Below are 21,214 nucleotides of genomic sequence, written 5' to 3' on the forward strand. Positions count from 1 at the left end.
ATTCACAGGGAGCCTTTGGGCATGCCATGAACTCCTTATTGCCCATTTCCGCATCTGTGCAGCAGAGGTGCTTAGACAAGCCTTCAAGCCTCAGAGCGCTTCTATGAACAATGCTTACGGACACAGCTGCACAGGCACTTATTAAGTGTCCAAGGAACGAAGGGTCAGGGCATTTAGTTTTGTCTAATCTGCGATCCACCTTGGTTTTCCCATTGAACTGGAGATTGAACAGACCTTAAAAAGTCAGGCTCATTTTCTAGTTCTCTCCAATGTGCCCTCAGTGGCTGAATGAAGTTGTAGGTGTCCTAAATGGACCTGAATCCCCTCTTAAGTTAATCACAGATGAGCAGAGTGAACACTCCCTACAAGGACAGGGCATGCAGGACACTCAGAAGAAAGGGCTGGAATTCAGGACACTATTCTTTAGGATCAGGGTATTTCCTATGATTTATTTACAGGACTTACGTCACCTGGCATCTCATTAAAGCTCACAACACTTAGGTACAGGGCTTAAACCAAACATCAACATCTAACACAGCAGGCAAGGAGGTATTGTATATAGACAAAAGCTGCCAGATTTCATGCCCTTAGTTGACACAGGTCAATGCAAATAAGAATATTAATAGCATATGTTTTATTCAGCGTGTGTTCTGTGCCAAAAACTATCCGTTTTGCAATGCAATCCTCATAGCAACCCTCAGGAAACTGAGGCTGAAAGAACTGTAGAACCCATTAGCCCAAGATTGCTAGTATGACTAGTACAACAGCTAGTAAGTGGTTGACCTGTGGTTCAAACCCAGGAAGTCCAGTGCCATAGCCTGCACTCCTAACCACTTTGCTATGTCTCTCGGCGTCTTGGGGCAGGAAAGTGGATCCTAATACTGGTTTCAGCCTGCCGTGTAGACAGATAAGGAAGGTCCTGCCTGAAGAATTAGGTTGACCTGTTCAAAGCTGTACAGGAACGAGGAGCAGAATCAGAGATGCTAACCACTAAGATTACGGTGACAGCAGAGAGCAGAGAGCATCTGCCAAATCACTGTTGGCAAAAGTACACACCAGGGCTTATGCCGGGGTTAGCCAGCTCGGGGCAGCGCCGAGTCAGCTACGTGCTGTCACTGGACGTGCCGGTGGGGACCACCTCCTGATGCCTGCAGAGCTCTGCTTGGGTGGGGATGATTTTGATGACCAGAGGCAGCTCGGGGCAGTGATCGGCAAACCCGTCACCTAGATGAATATCATCTTTGGTGTTTCCCGCTTTCCATTCCTTCCGGGAGCTCCCTCACCATCCATCCACTCCACCAGAAAGCAATCCTGAGACTTCTCGCTGTGAGCCCTTAGTTGACCAGCTTCTGGTTTTGCTCAAAATTAAGCCTCGCATTTTGGAGGCTTAAAAAAAAAAAAAACTACATTAAAACCCTTTGCTGGAATGCTTTACAGTTGCCACAGAACAGAAACTAAAATAACCTGTTATACAATTAGTCACAAATACAGTCCTCGAGTTTTGGAGGAGTTGAATACAGAATCGGATTCAAATCTGCCTCTTTCTGGGTATGGACTTTTGGCAAGTTCCTTAATGTTTCTGAGCCTCGATTTCTGGATCTATACAATGGAAATGAATAATACCTACTTGCAGCGTTGCTGCGGGAATTAAAGATGATTTATTGAGTGCCTGGTACCACTCAATAAATACTAGCCATCGTTATTACCATCATCACCATCATCCTATCCCAGTTTAGGTTATAACCCATTTCCAAGGGAATTTTCTTTGCAAATAGCACAGAAGGCATCCTCTGAAGATTCTAAAGCTACTTTCCTTTCTCTCCGCTGTATCCCCTCTTCTACTGAGAACTCAAGACCAAAACTATCCTCAAGCATCCTCACCTCTGCTCAGGATCAGCTATTCAGACCAGTGTTTATTTGCTTTATTGTGCACTTTTGAGACAGTGAAAAAGAGGGTGAAATCCAAGAAAAGACCTGTGAAGATCTTCCCAGGACCCCACTAGAGAAGAATATAAAATACGAATATGAAAGAATATAAGCCAAGAAAGAACCTTATGTTTCTGAAAGCCAACACCAAAACAATTTAGAGTTTACTAGGTAGAGACTGAGAGGAGAGATGGAAAAACATCCATTACAGCTGCGGGATTATTAAGTGTTTTTATCAGGCCTCCACAAACGCTTTGAGAAATCTGCAGAACGCACTGCAGAAGGTTCCACACCACTCGCCCTGGCTCGGTTCTGAGCGACAGAGCTCATTTATAGCTTCAGATTGACTATAATTTAGGCCGCCTTTATTAAAACAATTACACGGAATTGCATATAAACACCGATCAAATGCTGTTTCCTACCATCACAGATGCTTCTCCTGTTTTTTATTAGCTGAATGGATTTCACTCTAAAAATCTATTGGGTAATGATCATAACGCTTGGCCGAGAGAAAGTGATAAAGCAACATTAAATATAATGTGTACAGATGACCAAACTTTGAGGACTTCGAATAAAATAAAAACAAAAACAAAGCACCACCATGATTCCTGCCTTGGAGGAAATCCTGAGTGAGGCATATAGACAAATGCAGAAATGGTTACAATAAAGTGCTACAAATGGGTAGAGAGATGCATGGGCTATTTCAGAGCAGGGGAGGGTTTTAACCAGGTTGTAGGCAACAGGGGGACGGGGACCACGTCAGAGTCTGTTCCCTGCCATGTCTCAGCCCCAACCAGTGCCTACTGGAGAATATCCAAGGATCTTTGGCTTTATCCCGGGTAGAAGAGGAGATTTTTCTTTTTTTTTTTTCAGAATGGAACAACATGTTCATATTCATTTTTGATATGGAGGCAACCAGTTATGAAGGGTTTCCATCAGAATTAAATTCTTAAAACCACAATTCTACAGGCAAGAATGTTTATTCCTTCATTTAATTCATCCTTCAATGAATACTCATTGAACGTCTAATATGTGCCAGGGACTATTCTAGGCTCAAGAGAGTCAGCCAAAAAAAAAACAGACATAAATCCCTGCTCTCCTGGGAGAGACAGATAATGAACAAAACATACAAACAAATAAGTTGTATAGTCTGTTAGAAGGTGATAAGGGAAACCGAGAAAAATAAACCAGGGAAGGGATGAGGGTGAGGGGCAGAAGCAGGAGGGCGAGAGGGAGGAGTTGCTTTCTTAAGAAAGATGGTCATAGATCACAGTGAGTTTGGCATTTGAAGAATTGAGTGACAGCTATGAAAAAGAAATAAAACTTGCTTCCATTTCTTGCTACTGGAAAAAAAAAAAGATGGTCAGAAAGGATCTCTCTAAGAAGGTGATATTTGAGCAGGGACCTGAGAAAGGTTTGGGCTTGATTGGGCTGATATCTGGGGAGGTGCATTCCAGGCAGAGGGAGGTGCAAAGGTCCTGGGCTAGAGAGAGTCTGATGAGTCTGGACAACAGCAGGGAGGCCAGGGTGCCAGGAGCAGAGCGAAGACCGCTCTGGCAGAGGAGAGATGCTCGGAGACCGGCAGCGTCAGCATCCCAGGAACTTACTAGAAATGCAGATCCTTGCACCACAGCCCAGACTTATGAATCAGAAACTCTGGGGGGCCTGGGGGAGGTGAGACCCAGCGATCTGTTTTGACAAGCCTCCCAGGTGATTCCGATGCTGGCTTAAGTCTGCCTGAGAGCTAGGTCCTGAGCCCTCTTTTCCCCCTGACAGTATCTTTCCTGGACAACCTCATCAATTTCCATAGGTTTAAGTGCCCTCTATGTACAGGCGTCGCCAACCTTTTCCCTTTTCCACCCAGATATCTCTTTCTGAGTTCTAATCTTGCGTATCCAATTCGTATCTCAGCAAACAGCCTAACCAACTGCCTATTTGAGTCAGAACCTTAGAAACTTGCTTCACTGAACCCACCTTATTTATAACGTGAATTATAGCAAATTCTTTGCCATTGTAATCTGGGGTGGGTCTGATCTTTATTTGGTGGCAGGAAAAATATCATCACATCACAAGTCATCACTCGATGACAGTTTTCAGCCCCATCTCAACTCCAGGAAACTGACTTGCCTTTTCTCCTTGGGGCACAGGTGCCTCTGTTCTCTTAAATCCTGGGGGCCTTCCTCCTAAACTGGCTCATGGTTCCAATACATTCTTATTGCTTGCTTGAGAGATTGAGTAATTGATGTCACCTGCACAGAAGCCTTCTCTCTATTATAAGTTCCAACCGAAAAAGGAATGCTTGCTGAAAAATTTTTTCTATTCAATTTCACAAATATTTCTGTCTTAACTCCCTTTCATAACGAGGTGATGGGCCCACGAGTAAATAACGAGTATTGAGTCCCAGCTGATAGGCACTGTGTTAGGTAATAAGGGATGCAGTGCCTCCAAATACTTGACCAATGGACGGTGAGATGAGTGAGGGTTAATAATCTCAACTCGGAACTCAGACCACCCAAGTTTGATAACTGGCCGTTGCCTACTTTTCATCTGTAGGACCTGAGGTGGGTTATAAACCCTCTCCCTGACTTATTCCCTTCCTTCCAAATGGGGCTAATAATAGCACCGACCTCCCAGGGCTGTTGAGAAGATTAAATGAGTTATTGTATATAAAGCACATAAGCAGTATCTGGCACCTGGTAAGTGCCAAGTGAGTCTTAACTACGGTTAATATATATTTCAGAGCAAATAAACAGAAAGGGTTTGGTGAGAGAGTTAACCTATGTCCTTGAGTGTACTTCTAATGTACACCGATTTTATAGTATGGTACTCACCATAATACAGCTGCTCCCAGGGGCTCCAAATGACATTAATTAGCTTGTGATGTTTTGATTGATTCTTGTCTGTGTTTCACAATTACTTGCCCTGGGTTTTTACTGCCCTGAGTTGAGACAGTCTAAATCAGGATCCCCAACCAGGAAAAAATAATAAGCAACAATCTCATGTAATGAGAACATAACAAGATTATAAAACATAGCTATTAAAAAAATGACATTGCTATTTAAAAAAATAACGAACTAAAACACAGTTATTAGATGGTTTCTTCATATACCCCAGGGACCGCAGTCTTAAGTGCTAGCTGTCTGGCCAGGAGAGGAGATGGAATTCTTTCTTTTTGATTGAAGTGGCTCAGAATTGGCCTTTAATTGACCTGGGAGTGAGGAGAGAAAAGGATTGGGTATAAAAATGTAATAGGGTTCACTTAAAACCAGTGAAGGACTTTAACCTGCCCCAGAGGAGTCTTGCTCTATCCTCAAAATCTGGTGAAAGTAGAAGGAAAAGATGCCAGTATTATTTTCTGGAAACATCTGAACGGAATGTAAATCAATGTCTGTTTGGTGCAGCTTAGAAACTAATGTAACAACACAACATACTATCACCTCCTGGAGGCTACCCAACTCCAACTGTGGCTCAATCCATAATTAATAGTGTATATAAAGTAAGTGCATGGCCATGCTCACCGTGATTGCCAATATATTTCATTTGTATTGGTATGAGGTAGTCAAGCTTGCAAGATAAGAGCTCAGGGTCACAAAAGGATGACTCTGGGTTCAAATCTGATACACAGAGTCCCCTCAGCTTGTTACTTCACCTTTTTAGACCCCAGGTTCCTCATCCATAGAAGAGAGAGAAAAAATAACTTCCACCTCATAGGAATCTTGTGATGATCAATGAATGTTTTGGAAAGTTCTTAGCACTGTGCCTGGCACAGAATATGCACTCGTAATAATGTTAGTTATCAACTGTCATCAGTTGTGTGGTTTTGAAAATATTTAATATGTGTTGAATCCATGGTCTTCATAAGGCTAGAGAGAGAGAGAGATGATTCTCAGGCCAGTTTTAAAGGTGAAGAAACGGGCACCAAAAAATTAAGAGACTTGTTCAAGGTCACACTGCGCCTTCAGAGCAGGATTCCAGGGCTGTCCCATGTTATTGGTTCTTAGCAAAGGATTGTGCAGCCCAGACTCAGATCCAGCCCACGCTGGTATCTGTCCTCAGCTGGGCAGATACACAAAGGAATGAGTGGGGATCATCCTTCTCCAGCAGCAGTGGTACTCTGGCTAAGATCCAGGCTGAGGCATCTTCTCCTAACGGCTCCATGTACTGCCCCGAGCTTGTTAGGAAAGCTGTGACTGCAGACCCCAGAGTTAAGAACCAGATACTTTCTATTAGTGAAGTGGGTCTAATTTTTGCTCTGCAACTTTGGGTGTAAAAAAATCACATTAGTTTACTCCTCTAAACCCAGTTCAATCTACGTCCTCACTCACCAAGGTGACAGGAATTCGCTCATTCTTTCCTCTCCACCAACTCACATTCTATCAATACCTCAGGACAGGAAAAGGGTCTCTTGTCATTGATCCAGCATAGATGCCACTGAGATGCTCACGTACCCAAGAACTTGAGGTCCACTTTAAAGCCAAAGACTCCATCCCTCCTGGCCGAACCCCAAGATCCTTTGCTGTGCCTAAGACACACCTCTTAGCATTTGGTAACTTCCTCCATTGTCCTCCGGCTGCCCCGGCAGGTGACCAGCGCCCTCTTGAGGCACTCTGTAGACATGGAGTACGGGTCTCTCCAATTGCAGGTGGCACCCCTTTCCTTCCTCCGGGGGTGCTACTGCCTTTCTCCATGCTTTTCTCCATTCCCCATTTTCAAGCTTCAGAGCACCTCTCCTCTCTTGGAGACTTTAGCTCCTTTCAATACAAAGCTCCCTAACTCTTTGTGAGAACCCCTGGTAATCAGGTCTCAAAGTCCTGCTTGCCCTCTGGAAGAACCAAAGGAAAAGTATTTCTCCTTCTTTCTGAATCTTCTCCAGCAGTAAAAGCAAAACACAAAGGCATATGTCCAGAAACCAGCCTTCCATGTTTCTTTTTTCAGTTAAGATTCTTCAAAAAGCATCACACTCGAGCTGAAAATGGAAACATGCTCTATTCTTTCATCACAACTACATGTTAGGGCTGGCCGATGGTCCAACACTTTGCAAAGATCCTTTGATTCTTTATGTCTTTGCAAGAAACTGCCTGAATTGTCAGTGGTAGAATTGGCTTCTCTTCGGAAAACAGACCATTACAAAATTCTGACTGGCATAGCTTGTCATCCATGAACTCCAAGGATCACTGTTGGTGAAACAGAGAATATATTTCCTTCATATTTTCATTAACTTCCAGATGATTTAAGTTTGAATTTTTATCTCATTCATCAAGTTTTACCATGGCCTATTTCTCTCAGTACTTAAATTCTTCAAATGTAGTTTTTCTTCCCGAAATTTGTATCCATTCTCAGTTTGGACTCCAAACACAAAAGGCTTAGGGGGTAAAGACAGCCTGTGTCGGGGACTAGCCTAGGCCATGGGGACAGAGTGAGAATAAAACACATAAAGGCCCTCACATGTATATGCTTATATTGCCAGGTCCTATTCTAAGTTTTTCACGTATATTGATTCATTTAATCCTTATAACAACGCTATGAGGTAGGTAGTATTATGATCCCCAATTCATAGGTGAGAAAACTGAGGCACAGAGAGGTTAAGATACTTGCCCAAGGTTGTACAGTTAGCAGGTGGCTGAGGCAAGAGCCAGGCTCTGGAAGTCTGACATCAGTCTGTGCCTTTCACACGCAGCTGTGAATACCAATCATAGTTAAGAAGGAAATAAACAGGCTAATGATACAAAGAGCAGCTGGGGAGGTCACTTCCCACGTGCTGATCAGGGAAGCTTATCTAGGAGGCAGGGTTTGAGCAGAAACCTGAAGGATGGCGAGGAGCCAGCTATACAAAGAGTGGGTGGGGCGGGGCGGGGGCGGGCGGTGAGCATTCCAGGCAGGAGAAACAAGACATGCAAAAGCCAAGAAAAGGAAAGAGTCATTCACGGGCAGAAAAGTGGCCTGGTGGCAAATCATAGAGAGGGACTCGGAGAATAACACGGGATGACGATGGGGAGGATACTTCAGGAGCAGTGAGAAGCCCGGATAGTTGTAAGCAGAGATGTGACATGATTGGAGTGGCTTCTACAGTCATGGGCTGCTGGGGGACAAGGGGACCAGTGAGAACCAGGAACACAGGGAACCTGGAATAGGGTTATGGAGCTGAAGGGAAGAGAGAGTGATGGGTCTGGTGGCCGCACACAAGGCTGAACGGATAAGGAGGGCCTTATGCTCCGGACATCCCAGCCATCTAAAGAAGCGAGGACTTCATTCCTAAGAGCCAGGGAAACCTTGAATGGGTTCAAGCAAAGAAATCCTATGATCAGATGTGAGTTTCAGGAGAGTGACTCCAGGTGGTGTGGTGAATGCATTTGAGAGACAAGACTGGGGTCCAGTCAAGAGGTTGCTAGAGACATGGCGGTGAAAGGTGATGTACACTGACCGAGGCTAGGGGCAGGGCCTACTCATGCAACAAAGATTAAGCAATGGGCACCAGGCACTGCTGGAACAAGTCAGACAAGGGGCTGCTCCCAAGGAACTTTCCAGATCTATTTATGAGGATAGGCTTGGTGATAATTTGACAGTGAGGAATGAGTAAAAGGAGGGAGATGAAAGATCTCTCTGTCCCTGTGAGGAGAGGAAGGATGCTGTTTAGTGAGACAGGGAACCTGGAAAGGGGCTTTACCAGTGGGTCAGCTTGATTCAGGACATATTGAGAATTCCAGCGGCCAAGGTGGAAAGGCAGGAGGTGGATGTAGATGGAATCCAAAGACTCTTCTAAGGATGCAAACTGTCGGAAGAGAAAGGTTTGAACATTTCCTCGATCCCCACCTGTTGGGTGTTGCAGTCAAAACAAAGCAGCACTGGAAATAATCTGCTTCCAAAGCAATAATATTTCCTCTAAAGGCCTCAGAACACGAGGCGATGGGCTTCAGTTGCAACATGAAAGAACAGGGCTTGGCATGAGAACAATCCTCAAGGACTTCAAAAATACAGAAACCTCCCATTCAGCTTCCCATTCCTCAGATTCAGATAATCAAGTCCCCCAGCCAGGAGCATGTGATCACCACCGCCTGAAATAAGATGGGTAGTCCTTCTCACAGGCGTTCACCTTTTCCTCCAACACTGACTTGGAGGAAAAGTTAGATGTTTCCTTTCTGTGGATTGTGAGGCCTTCTTGAACTGTCAAAAATGTTCACCAGAGATCATCAGAGAACACACAAGCTGTGTGTCTGGAAAGATCAGTTGGAAGACAGGATGTGTGAGATTTCTTTTTATTATAAAGTTTGTAAGTTTTCACTCCTGCCCGTGTCCTGGAAATAATGGTATCAGTATACCTGGGTCTCCTTCAAACTACGCTGAAAGGGGAAACAGTCCCTCCCTTGAAGGATGGGTGGATGGTTGGATGGATGGATGGGTGGATGGGTGGATGGACGGGTGGATGGATATTGGGAATTCAAGTGACGAGTGAGTTCTAGGGAAAGATTTTACCTCTGAGACAAGCTGGCTTTTCCACCTTCGCTAAGTGGGTGCTCCCGCCTCCTTCTCCCTTTATTTCATCAACCGTGTTTTGACAATTCATGAAAAAAGGGGGAAAAAAAGTGTCTAAGGCCAATTGAGCTCCTGAAGTAATAAACATTTAGACATACAATGTGAATTGAGTTACTGTTCTCGGGATAGTCTCCCAGTGTGTTTCTCTTTTTTGGAAAGAGAACGTGTCAGGCCGTCTTCCTCCCCCAGGCTCTGGAAATGGGAGTCTCCCCTCCGCAGTAATTGTTGCGAATCCTGACAATAGCCCCACGACTGGGTTATCGCACAGGAACTTCCATTTCCAAAGAGTTGAGGGGAGATTAATGCAAGAAAACTGGACTAGATCGAGGGATAAGAGCTGCACCTTCCGCCAAGTTCAGCCAAGGTAGCCTCTTCCTCCGGCTCCCAGGGTGGGAGGGGGCCTCCCGCGGCGGGTTTCGGTGGGTTTGTCGGGGACGGCGCCGGGTGCGCGGGCGGTCCTCGGGCTCGGAATCCCCGCTCCTCTCGCGCACGCCTCTGGCTCCGCGCAGCCTCTGCGGCTCGGCGGCTGATTCGGGACCTAACTTGGTCCCGATCGCGTGTGCGGCGGAGCGGGAACCGGGGGCTCGCGGGCTGCGCAGGGGCCGGGCCGGGCCGGCGCGTTCATTGTTGTCCGCGTGCGGGCGGCTCTCGGGGGTGCCCCGCGGCGCGCGCGGGAGGCGGCGGCGCGCTCGGCCGCGCGGGACTCGCCGGAGCCGGCCTAGCCCCCGGCCGCCGGCCGCCGGCCGCCCCGAGCGCGCTCGCCGTGCCCGGGGGCGCCGCGCGGGGCCGACCGCGATGCGGAGGGCCGGGCGCAGCGGCACGGTGCTCGGCGCGCGGGCGAGGGGCGGGCCGGCGGCGGTGCGCCCTGGCGCGCGGCCAGGCTCGGCGTGAGCGGCGCGAGCGGGCGATGGGCTGACTGGGGACCCGCGGGGGCGGCGGGGCGGCGGGGCGGCGGTGGCGGGGGCGCGCGGAGACCGGCGGGGTGGCTGCGGGCGCCGCGCGGCGGAGGCGGGGGCGGAGGCGCTGGGCGCGGATGCCGCCGGCTAGGCCCCGGGCCTGCGCACCCGGGGCGCATGGGACGCCCGTTTCGGCGGATCCGCCGCTGCAAACCTGAAGTTCCTCGGCTCCCCGGGAAGCGCCACGAATAAAAGGTAATGTGTCTTTGTTTCCCAGCCGCGACTGCGGGCAGGCGGTGGATTCTGCAGCACTTCTGGGTCCATTTCTGGGCCGGTGAGAGGGACATGACACTTCTGCTTTACGGAGGACGTAGAGCATTTAATGCCGCAGATGTGACATTGTTCCAGTGCACACCCCACGTGCGGCACAGACTCTACTCCCTCCTGCTACCCGCTCTCCCCGCACCCACTTTCTTTGGCATCTCGACCTCACACTGGCTGGGTCTACCCGGGGAGAAAGGAAAGGACCTTGCTGCAGGCAGACCTGGGCGTGATTTTGTTCTTTTTTTTTTTTTTTCTAACCGTTTTTCTGGAAATGACAGGGCAGTCCTGTTCTTTGGGTGGGTTCAGGAGGCAGGCTGCAGATCGCCGGCTGCCTGGGACTGCTAAAATGGACTGCTCTTTCACACTCCAAATGGCTGCAGCAAGTTTAATGCAGGGAGACAGCGGGAGGAGGAGGAGGAGGAGAGGAGGGAACCCCCTTCAGGACGAACCCCCCAAACGCAGTGCTTCTGTATTGCAGGCAACTGCCCAAATGTGGGCGCCTATTGCATTTAGAAAAGATGAACCGGTCCTGTACTTGGAGAGCCGTGTGGGCTGCCCGTATGTAGTCAGGAACTCGGTGCCTTTCTCCAGTACCTCGTTAGGAGAGTAACTGCTCGGTAGATTCAAGCAAATTCTGCGAAATTTCCAAGGGATGGCTGTTCTAATAATAGGTCTGGCGGATGCTTCTTAATAGACACGCTCATTCTGAACGGTGCAGCAATGCCAGTCTCCCCGGAAGCTCTGCTTGCTGGGAAAGGCGATCCCCTGACCTCCCCGTGGATGGAGGAGGCTTTCTCCCCTATGAATGGAACATCCCAGCAGAGACTGTTACCGCTGTTCTGGCTTCTCTCAGTTTGAATCCTCCCAGCATCTGGTGAAAGGGATTCTCAGAACACCTAAGCCAAGCACACTTCTAAATCCGAGCTCTTCAGTGGGGATGGCTTATTCGGTGTTGGAGTAGCCCCAGCTTTATTTAGACACCTGGTCAGGCTGATTTGATCTGCATTTACCTGAGTGGGTTTTGAACAGCTTCTCACATACCCCTAACACCTCGGCACTATAAGTCTGGTCCTTTTCTCAAAGCATGACTGTGATGTTCGGGGAAAGCACCAGTCCAAGAGCCAGGGGCAAACTTATGACTTCATCCAGGGAAGCCACCGCTGACCCTGGGGGAACTGTCTCAGGAGTTGGATGCAAAATCTATTCCGTACACGTAGTAGAACTTAGCTCTGTGTGCCGTTTTTCCAATGTGCAACAAAGTGGGAGGTTGATGGGGGGGTGGGGGGCGGACACATTTCATTGTTTTGTTTCTGGTTTTTAAATTGCTTCAAGTTCATTCCTAGCGTTTGGCCCCGTTTTGGAGTCTGACTTGGACATGGTGGGAAGACTAAACCTTCGGATCAGCAGAAATCTGATTTTGATTCTCAGCGTGTTCATCTCTTGCAACCTAGAGGGTCAGAGGATGAGCCTCTTCTGTTGGCTGAGGGGTCCCTTCTGCTGTGAATGAAATCTGGGTTTATTTAAGGTACACCAGGAATGGGGGGGTCCCGCAGCAGGTAGACTTGAATCTCTTTGGTCCCAGAGGTTAAATAGCTGCAGTTAATTTGATTGGAAGCAATATTTGGACTTGCTTTGAAATCAACACTATATTGTCCTGCTGGTAAATACAGTTGCCTCCAAATAACTTGGAAAAAAGTGATGCTTGATGTGCAGAATTGTGTGGGTAGAAGTAACCTTTTAGAAAAACAACAACATTAAACTCTTCTTGTGTTAAAAGGGAGTAGTGTTAGTTGAAATGAGGATCAGAAAATCCCTCCACCCACTTTAAAAATTTTTTTTTCTTGAAATATAGTTGATTTACAATGTCATGTTAGTTTCAGTCATGTTAGTGTACAGAAAAGTGATTAATACATATATGTGTGGGTATACATATATACATATATATATTCTTTTTTAGATTCTTTTCCATTATAGGTTATTACAAGATATTGAATATAGTTCCCTGTGCTATACAGTAGGTCCTTGATGATTATCTATTTCATACGTAGTAATGTGTATCTGTTAACCCCAAACTCCTAATTTATTCCTTCCCCGCCTTTCCCCTTTGGTAACCATAAGTTTGTTTCTCTGTTTGTGAGTCTGTTTCTGTTTTGTAAATAAGTTCATTTGTATCTTTTTTTTTTTTTTAGATTCCGCATATAAGTGATATCATATGATATTTGTTTTTCTCTGTCTGACTTCTTCACTTAGTATGGTAATCTCCAGGTCCATCCATGTGGCTGCAAATGGCATTATTTCATTCTTTTTAATAGCTGAGTAATATTCCATTGTATATATGTACCACATCTTCTTTGTCCATTCATCTGTCAATGGACATTTAGGTTGCTTCCATGTCTTGGCTATTGTAAACAGCGCTGTAATGAACACTGGGGTGCATGTATCCTTTCGAACCATGTTTTTCTCCAGATATATGCCCAGGAGGGGGATTGCTGGGTCATATGGTAGTTCTATTTTTGCTTTTTAAGGAGCCTCCATACTGTTTTCCATAGTGGCTGCACCAGTTTACGTTCCCACCAACAGTATAGGAGGGTTCCTTTTCTCCACACCCTCTCCAGCATTTGTTATTTGTAGACTCTTTGACGGTGGCCATTCTGACCGGTGTGAGGTGATACCTCATTGTAGTTTTGATTTGCATTTCTCTAATAATTAGCGTTGTTGAGCATCTTTTCATGTGCCTGTTGGCCATCTGTATGTCTTCTTTGGAGAAATGTCTATTTAGATCTTCTGCCCGTTTTTTTGATTCCTCCACCCACTTTTATTCTGACCAAGTGTGATCTGCCGCTGTTGTTGGCAATATTCTTTCTGGCACTTGAACTAATTATATTAATAAGACTTGTTATTTACGGCATAGGGCCTCTTTGTAATTTGTAGACATTGTTGCCAAGTCCCCTGACAGCCTAGCAGGTGGCAAGTGCCATTAACATGATCTTGTCATGGGAGAAACCGAAACCCCTTGAGGTTCAGTGAGTCACTGATTTCATAATCCATGAGATCTGCCTCCCAGATGTGGGTGGTGCTCAGCTTTATTGTAACGGCCCAGTTACAGTCTGAGGTCAAAGAATAAACCAAGAATGAGTCCTTGGGACTTCCCCGGCCGTCCAGTGGTTAAGACTTCCTGCTTCACTGCCAGGGGCACGGGTTCGATCCCTGGTTGGGGAGCTAAGATCCTACGTGCTACACAGTGTGGCCAAAAAAACAAAAAAAGAATGAATCCTTGCTTGTGTTCTGGAACTTGGCCAAAGGTTCTATGGACTAGTGAGAATGCCAGAGTTGTAAAAGAAAGGGGTCCTTGAGTCAGCCTCTATGAGCTGATGAGAAAGTGTGATCGATTTGTGATGGGAGAGGCAGTGATGAGATGAAAGGTCCAGGAAATTGAGGGGACCTGTCAGGGTACCTCTGTATTTACTAAATGTGGGGTTGAGTGTGACTGCCTACAGAGAAGATCATTACTGACTTTACTGAGTAAATATACCACTCGTGCTCACGTTATTAGTGCTAGTGTGTGTGTATAAGTAAAAGACTTAGAGTTTTATTCATTTGTCATATACTTATCAGTTCTAAGAGTTGCATTTAGCCTGACACACTGAATGACTGAAAATATGATGGGGCACATTCAAAACTCAAGCTTTGTTCTGAGAAATTTTTGCATATGTCAATACTTTTTTAAGAAAAAGGAACAGTGTAGCTTCTGGAGAATATCCATTTAAACTAGGTAAAGTGAGAAAGACATGCTAACAGTTAAATAGGTTTTGAAGTTAGTTTAAACCACACTCTACACAGTATCAGAATGTATAAGTCTAGATTCACCAATGGCTTTCATTCCTATCTTTTATTTATTTATTTATTTATCTTATTTATTTTTGGATATCAGCTGATGTGTCAGTAACCTTTGTGGCAGAAATTCTCTATTTGGGTTTATTCATTGTGAAAAATTCCAGCATCTCTATTAGAAAGGATCTCTGAGACCTCATGGGGAGAGAAGCCATGGGATAAAGATCTTCGATCTAAGTTTCAGAAACTACATTCCTCTTGAGCTAAAGATGCAAAAGAGGAACTACCTTACAGGATTAGCACGTACTCATAACCTCCCCAGGACACTGGTTATCCATTCTCTCCATCTTGTCCATTTCTGATTCTTTGCTGTCCATTGCTCTCTGAATAGGTAGTTAAAGGAACAAAAGTAGATATTGGATGTCTCCTAAAAGGTAGGAGTTGATGGGAGAAAAAGAAGAGAAAGGATCATTCCATCAGTTATGTAAGATACATAGATGCTTGAACTTTTCCTACCGTAAGCAAAATCAAAGACTTAAAGAATCTGGGAAAAGTGGCCACTACAAGTCGAACCTGTTGGGGAAGGATGAGATTTGAGTATTTTATCTTATGCTGTTTATTCTAGCCGTAATCAGACTGAAGTGTATTGGCAGTATTTTCCATTTCTGTTTTTGCATTTTCCAGGACATTTAATCTGAAGAGCTGGTACAATAGCTCTTGGAACTCTGGGCTCCAGGGTCACCACTGCACACAAAGCCTGCTGGTTTTGCTACTCTCTTTTGCGAGTTTTCCGAATCAGCATAAATCCAGCTTATCAGAAATTCTCTCCACAGCACTTTCCTTTTGGTTCCCTAAATCCGTCAGCTGCCACTCTTTCCCCTGTCCTGTGGGATCAGCATGTCTTTCTCTTATTTATAAGGAATAATTTAGACACACCCTTACTTTTGAGGCTACCATCTCTACCACTAGCCGCATTATCCTAAAAGTATCTATCATTATGCCTCTCTTACTTTCTCAGAAGACGATGAGAGCTCTTGCTACCATTTAGTGAGTTGCATTAATGCTTATTTTGGGTGCTGTTGAGTGAGTGAGTATGTGTGTTTGTGGGCGGGGGTGTGTGTGTTCAATTCTTAACTTTATCAGTAGAAATTAGGTATTTTTTCCCCCAAAGAGAAGTACTTTTCTCCTTGAAGATGGAAATTACTGCTCAGAATAAAGGCCATGGTTGTTGGAAGGGATTGAAGGGATCTGGTTCAGTTCAGTAATCTTATGACTACCAAATGATCACGAAAAAATAGGCTTGTAGGTTCCGTTTGAACTGAATGAGTAACCCCTCTGTAGATGATCAAGCATCGCTAACTCCAGTTCAGAGATGGAGCTGATAGGAGCCAACTTGTTACAAAGCCTGATCTCCATCGTATGTGGTGGTTTCTGTTTTTTAATTTTAAAACTGAAGCTCTGGCCATTCCTTGATGCAGTGCAAGAAGACGTGAGTTGTAGGTGGTCAAGAACATTTGCACATGCACACCCTTCTCCCCAAACTCTGACTACCTTCACACGCGCCATCTTGCTCCTATCTTATTAGTGATTATTTGCCAGTCCATAGTTACTGCGCACTTTCTGTTCACTGAAGGATCCCTACCTTTACCCTCTGCTCATGGTGGGCACTCAATAGATCCTGTTTGAATACGAAAATTCACTGAGTGACTCTTCATACCAACTGCAACACTGATATATTTCAGCATCTTCAGAAACCTGGAAAACCCAGTGGTCTAAAGAAAAATGTCCTCTTAGGTCCTCCTGTATCTAACATTTTTTATAAGTCTGTTCTGTGGTGTGGCCCCTCATTCCCATTTAGCAATACCTTGCCCGTCTTGGTACTCATGCAAAATACCAAACTTTTTGACGGTACTTCGAATTAGCCAAAAGCTATCCTCTCAACCTTGGGCTCTAACTCCACAATTTCCATCAGAGTTAGCCTGTTCTTCTGGTGATACAGGCTTCTTTGCAGGGCTTTTGCCTTTCTTTGTCCTTGCTGTATGAGGAATGCATGAAAAAAATGGCATGCAATGGGGAATTAGATTGATAATGCATGACAGCAAATGGAAATAATAATCGGAGAATTGCCAGGCTGTGCCATTCATAACCATAAAATGCACAATTATGCTCTCCCCACATGCCTGTGAAAAAGTATATACTTGTGACAAACCCAAACTAGGAAACCCTAATAGTGTGGAACCCTCTGGTGCTGGGCAACACACCTACACACAGTGGGTAGTGCACTGCGGGCTCACCGATTTCTCTGCACCCTCTGGTTACCCCCAAGAGATATTGGATACTTATTTCTCTGTTGCTCAGAGAGAGAGCAGAAAAGAGGGGAGGGTGGTGAGGACAAGAACGATGGGAGCTGAGCACAATGCAGGGCAGTGTTCTGCCTTCTCAATCCCCTTTTATTGGGGTGGTTGAGTGTTTTGTAGCAGAGTAACTACAGAGTGACCAGTAGCACAGATGTAGCCGGCAGGTCTTGGCAGGAGAGCAGAGACCACGGATCACAGTAAAGCATCAAGGGCTGCAGTCACACTAAATGTTGAGCAGAGACTGTGGACCACGCACATACGAGATTTGGGGACTCTCCATCAAATTCTCCATTTGGGGATGGAATTTTTGGAGTGAAAGGGGACATAGAGATCATTTTTACAAATGAGGAGATGCTCACAGATGTTCAGGGACCTCGCCGGGGTCTCCGTTGCAGGGCCAAGACTAGAGTCCCTGACCACGTGGTTTGGCGCACAGAGCGGGTAGGGCTGTGGTGTCATGTCCCCCGGCCTTGGACTTCTGGCTCTGCCCCTTCCTGGCTGTGAGGCCTTGGGTAAATTACTGAATCTCTCTGAGCCTCGGTTTTCTTATCTGTCAGAAAAGTTATATTCAGTGGAGCCAATGAGGTGATATCCGTGAAGCACCCAGCACAAAAAAAATAAGGGCGCCTCTTCTAGAATCAGAAATTTTGTCTTTGCACTCCCCCCTCCCTGCTTGGCTTGCTTATGTCCCTGGAGGACCCAACAGGACTGACTGCAGGAGGTTTAAAACGTGAGGGGTGTGAGAAGGCCACTGGCCGTGCAAGTGGAGGAATTACTGAAATAAATGGCCCCTCCTTACCTACAGTCCTGGAGTGACTTTTATAAATAGAAAGCAGCGCTAAGAAAAAAAAAAAAGCACATTAGCTCTGATACTCCATAAATGTCACCCGGCCTTGCAGGAAGGATTCTGCCGGTAGAGACATCACCCTGGTGATCCTCTCCTTATTGGGACGGAGGAGGCTTATTAAGAATGGGCGGCATCCTGCTGTACCCGTGAGTCTGGACCGAGTCCAGGAACATTAAAGTGGTGAGGATTGCTTGGGGGAGGGGAAGGAAGAGAAGAAATATGATTTTTGCCTTCGCACTCGTGGATTCTATCACCCTACCTTTCTGAAATTCTTCCGTTTTCAGGATTGATCAGAAAGCTCTTAGGGCTTTTATTTTGAAAAAATTCTCCAGTAGAAATAAGGGTATGTCAGTCAATGGTTATGCCATCCTTTTTCTTTTAATTGAAGTATAGCTGATTTAAAATATTGTGTTAGTTTCGGGTGTACAGCAAAGTGATTCAGTTATATGTGTATTTTTTCAGATGATTTTCCAGTATAGGTTATTATAAGATATTGAATATTATTCCCTTTATTATACAGTAAATCCTTGTTGCTTATCTATTTTATGTAGTTTGTATCTCTTAATTACATACTCCTAATTTGTCCCGCCCCCCTCCCTTTCCCCTTTGGTAACCGTAAGTTTGTTTTCTATGTCTGTGAGCCATTTTAGTTTCATAAATAGATTTATTTGTATTATTTTTTAGATTCCACATATGTGATAGCATATAATATTTGTCTTTGTCTGACTTACCTCACTTAGTGTGATAATCTCTAGATCCATCCATGTTGCTGCAAATGGCACTATTTCATTCTTTTTTATAGCTGAGTAATATTCCATTGTATATATATATAGGGGCTTCCCTGGTGGCGCAGTGGTTGAGAATCTGCCTGCTAATGCAGGAAACACGGGTTCGAGCCCTGGTCTGGGAAGATCCCACATGCTGCGGAGCAACTAGGCCCGTGAGCCACAACTACTGAGCCTGCGCGTCTGGAGCCTGTGCTCCGCAACAAGAGAGGCCACAATAGTGAGAGGCCCGCGCACCGCGATGAAGAGTGGCCCCCACTTGCCACAACTGGAGAAAGCCATAGCACAAAAACGAAGACCCAACATAGCAATCAATCAGTCAATAAAGAAATCTTAAAAAAAAAAAAAAAAAAAAGTTGCTTATATATATATATATACCACATTTTCTTTATCCATTCATCTGTCGGTGGACATTTAGGTTGCTTGCATGTCCTGGCTGTTGTAAATAGTGCTGCAGTGAACACTGGGGTGCATGTATACTTTTGAATGAAGTTTTTCTCTGGGTATATGCCCAGGAGTGGGATTGCTGGATCATATGGTAACTCTTTTTTTCAGGAACCTTAGTACTGTTCTCCATAGCAGCTGTACCAATTTACATTCCCACCAACAGTGCAGGAGGGTTCCCTTTTCTCCACACCCTCTCCAGCATTTATTGTTTGTAGATTTTTTGAAAATGGCCATTCTGACTGGTGTGAGGTGATATCTCATTGTAGGTTTTTTTTTTTAATAAATTTATTTATTTTGTTTATCTTATTTTTGGGTGAGTTGGGTCTTCGTTGCTGCGCACGGGCTTTCTCTAGTTGTGGCGAGCGGGGGCTACTCTTTGTTGTGGTGCGCGGGCTTCTCACTGCAGTGGTTTCTCTTGTTGCAGAGCACAGGCTCTAGGTGCTCGGGCTTCAGTAGTTGTGGCACGTGGGCTCAGTAGTTGTGGCTCGCAGACTCTAGAGCACAGGCTCAGTAGTTGTGACGCAGGGGCTTAGTTGCTCTGCGGCATGTGGGATCTTCCCAGACCAGGGCTCGAACCCGTGTCCCCTGCATTGGCAGGCGGATTCTTAACCACTGCGCCACCAGGGAAGTCCCCTCATTGTAGTTTTGATTTGCATTTCTCTCATAATCAGCAGTGTGGAGCATCTTTTCATGTGCCTGTTGTATGCCATCTATTTCTTAACAAAGGCAACAATCCAATCAGTATGTAAAATTTTTGGTTATTTTCCATTCATGGTCAACAATTAGAAAGATTTTCACCTCCAATTTTCTTATTTATATTTCACCCAAGTACTTAACGCAGCGAGTGAATGGAAGAAATAAGCCTAGAACCTGAGTGTACCACATGTTTGTGTGAGTTTTATTAATTGCATCTACCATCTGACCGCTCTGAAAATACTGGGAGAGTTTTCCTCACAGTAGGAGAAATCAACATGCCAATTAGCAGAATATTCATCAAAAATTATCTAAGCACCTAATAACCTTTGAAGTGTTAAATAAAATAAATTAGAATGAGAGATGGTCCATCTTCTGGAGATGGATTAAACAGGCACACACACGGGCAGCAGAATAAAAGCATTAAACAAATGTAAAAACAAGGAAAGTATTTATAGAACATAATGACCACATCCAGAACAAGGATATATTTTAGGTGGATCTTCAGGGACAGCTTATAGGCTTCGTTTGCCTAGACAGGGTGGAGTGTGTCTGTCATTTTATGCAGAAATTGTAAACTGGTATTTGTTTGTAGTTCCATCTTTATTGTGGAATATGTGGTTTTCGCTCGCGCACGACAGTTTAGTTTCCCTGCCCTCCTGTTCCTAAGGTTATAACTTTATCAATGCAGATTTTGTGCCCTTTAGATACAGATATCTTGGAAAGATACTCAAATATATCTTGATAATAATGTCCAAGAATAATATCCCAAACCACAGTCCTTTGGTTTTTTTTTTTTTTTTTTTTAATTTTATGGCTGTGTTGGGTCTTCGTTTCTGTGTGAGGGCTTTCTCTAGTTGCGGCGAGTGGGGGCCACTCTTCATCGCGGTGCGCGGGCCTCTCACTATCGCGGCCTCTCTTGTTGCGGAGCACAAGCTCCAGACGCGCAGGCTCAGTAGTTGTGGCTCATGGGCCCAGCTGCTCCGCGGCATGTGGGATCTTCCCAGACCAGGGCTCGAACCCGTGCCCCCTGCATTTGCAGGCAGATTCTTAACCACTGTGCCACCAGGGAAGCCCAGTCCTTTGGTTTTTTTAAATGACTAAGTTCTTTTTGTCTTGCCGGTAGGACTGATCACACTCCTAAAGAACGAACAAAACCAAACTGAAGAAAATCTAAAAACTATAAATTTTGTACTGTGACTTTGGGTTTTATGTTGGAAATAGAAAACCGTTCATGTGTGAGCCTCCTTGCTTCTTGTTTGTGGAAAGGTGGGAGCGGGGAAGCTCGTGTTACTGCAGCTTTCTCTGTTGCCTAGAAGGTGATGATGAAATAGCACAGCATTTGCCTGCCCCTTCCCATCAGACCCTCCCTGGTGAGACTGCCTGTCAGACTGGCTTTGGAACAGCTGAGTCTTTGTTTGGCTAGTTATCAATGTTCAGTAAATACAGTTCCCCAGGGGAACCTCATTATTCTAGGAGTCCCAGAGTCAGCCAATGCTTTGCTGCGTGTCCCTTTGTATTACCAGTTCCACCTGTGGTTTTTTTGATTACCCTGTTTCTCTTCCTCCTAAGGCTTAA

At 45.4% G+C, this 21,214-nt stretch overlaps 1 protein-coding gene across 8 annotated transcripts in view; it reads left to right on the forward strand.

The window, feature by feature from the left end:
- Positions 1-21,214, forward strand: part of FRMD4A (FERM domain containing 4A) — a 474,406-nt gene that overhangs the window by 234,217 nt on the left and 218,975 nt on the right. The window contains exon 1 of one of the 8 annotated variants that reach the window (XM_057544415.1): positions 9,801-9,820. The exons of 6 other annotated variants lie outside the window; for them this stretch is intronic. The gene's annotated coding sequence lies outside the window, so the exon portion shown is untranslated. Of the gene's footprint in view, positions 1-9,800; positions 9,821-10,419; positions 10,608-21,214 lie in introns of those variants that run through there. One more of the 8 variants, XM_057544413.1, reaches the window with a different exon arrangement.

Source organism: Balaenoptera acutorostrata, chromosome 3 (assembly GCF_949987535.1).
Source record: "Balaenoptera acutorostrata chromosome 3, mBalAcu1.1, whole genome shotgun sequence".
Taxonomy (NCBI): domain Eukaryota; kingdom Metazoa; phylum Chordata; class Mammalia; order Artiodactyla; family Balaenopteridae; genus Balaenoptera; species Balaenoptera acutorostrata.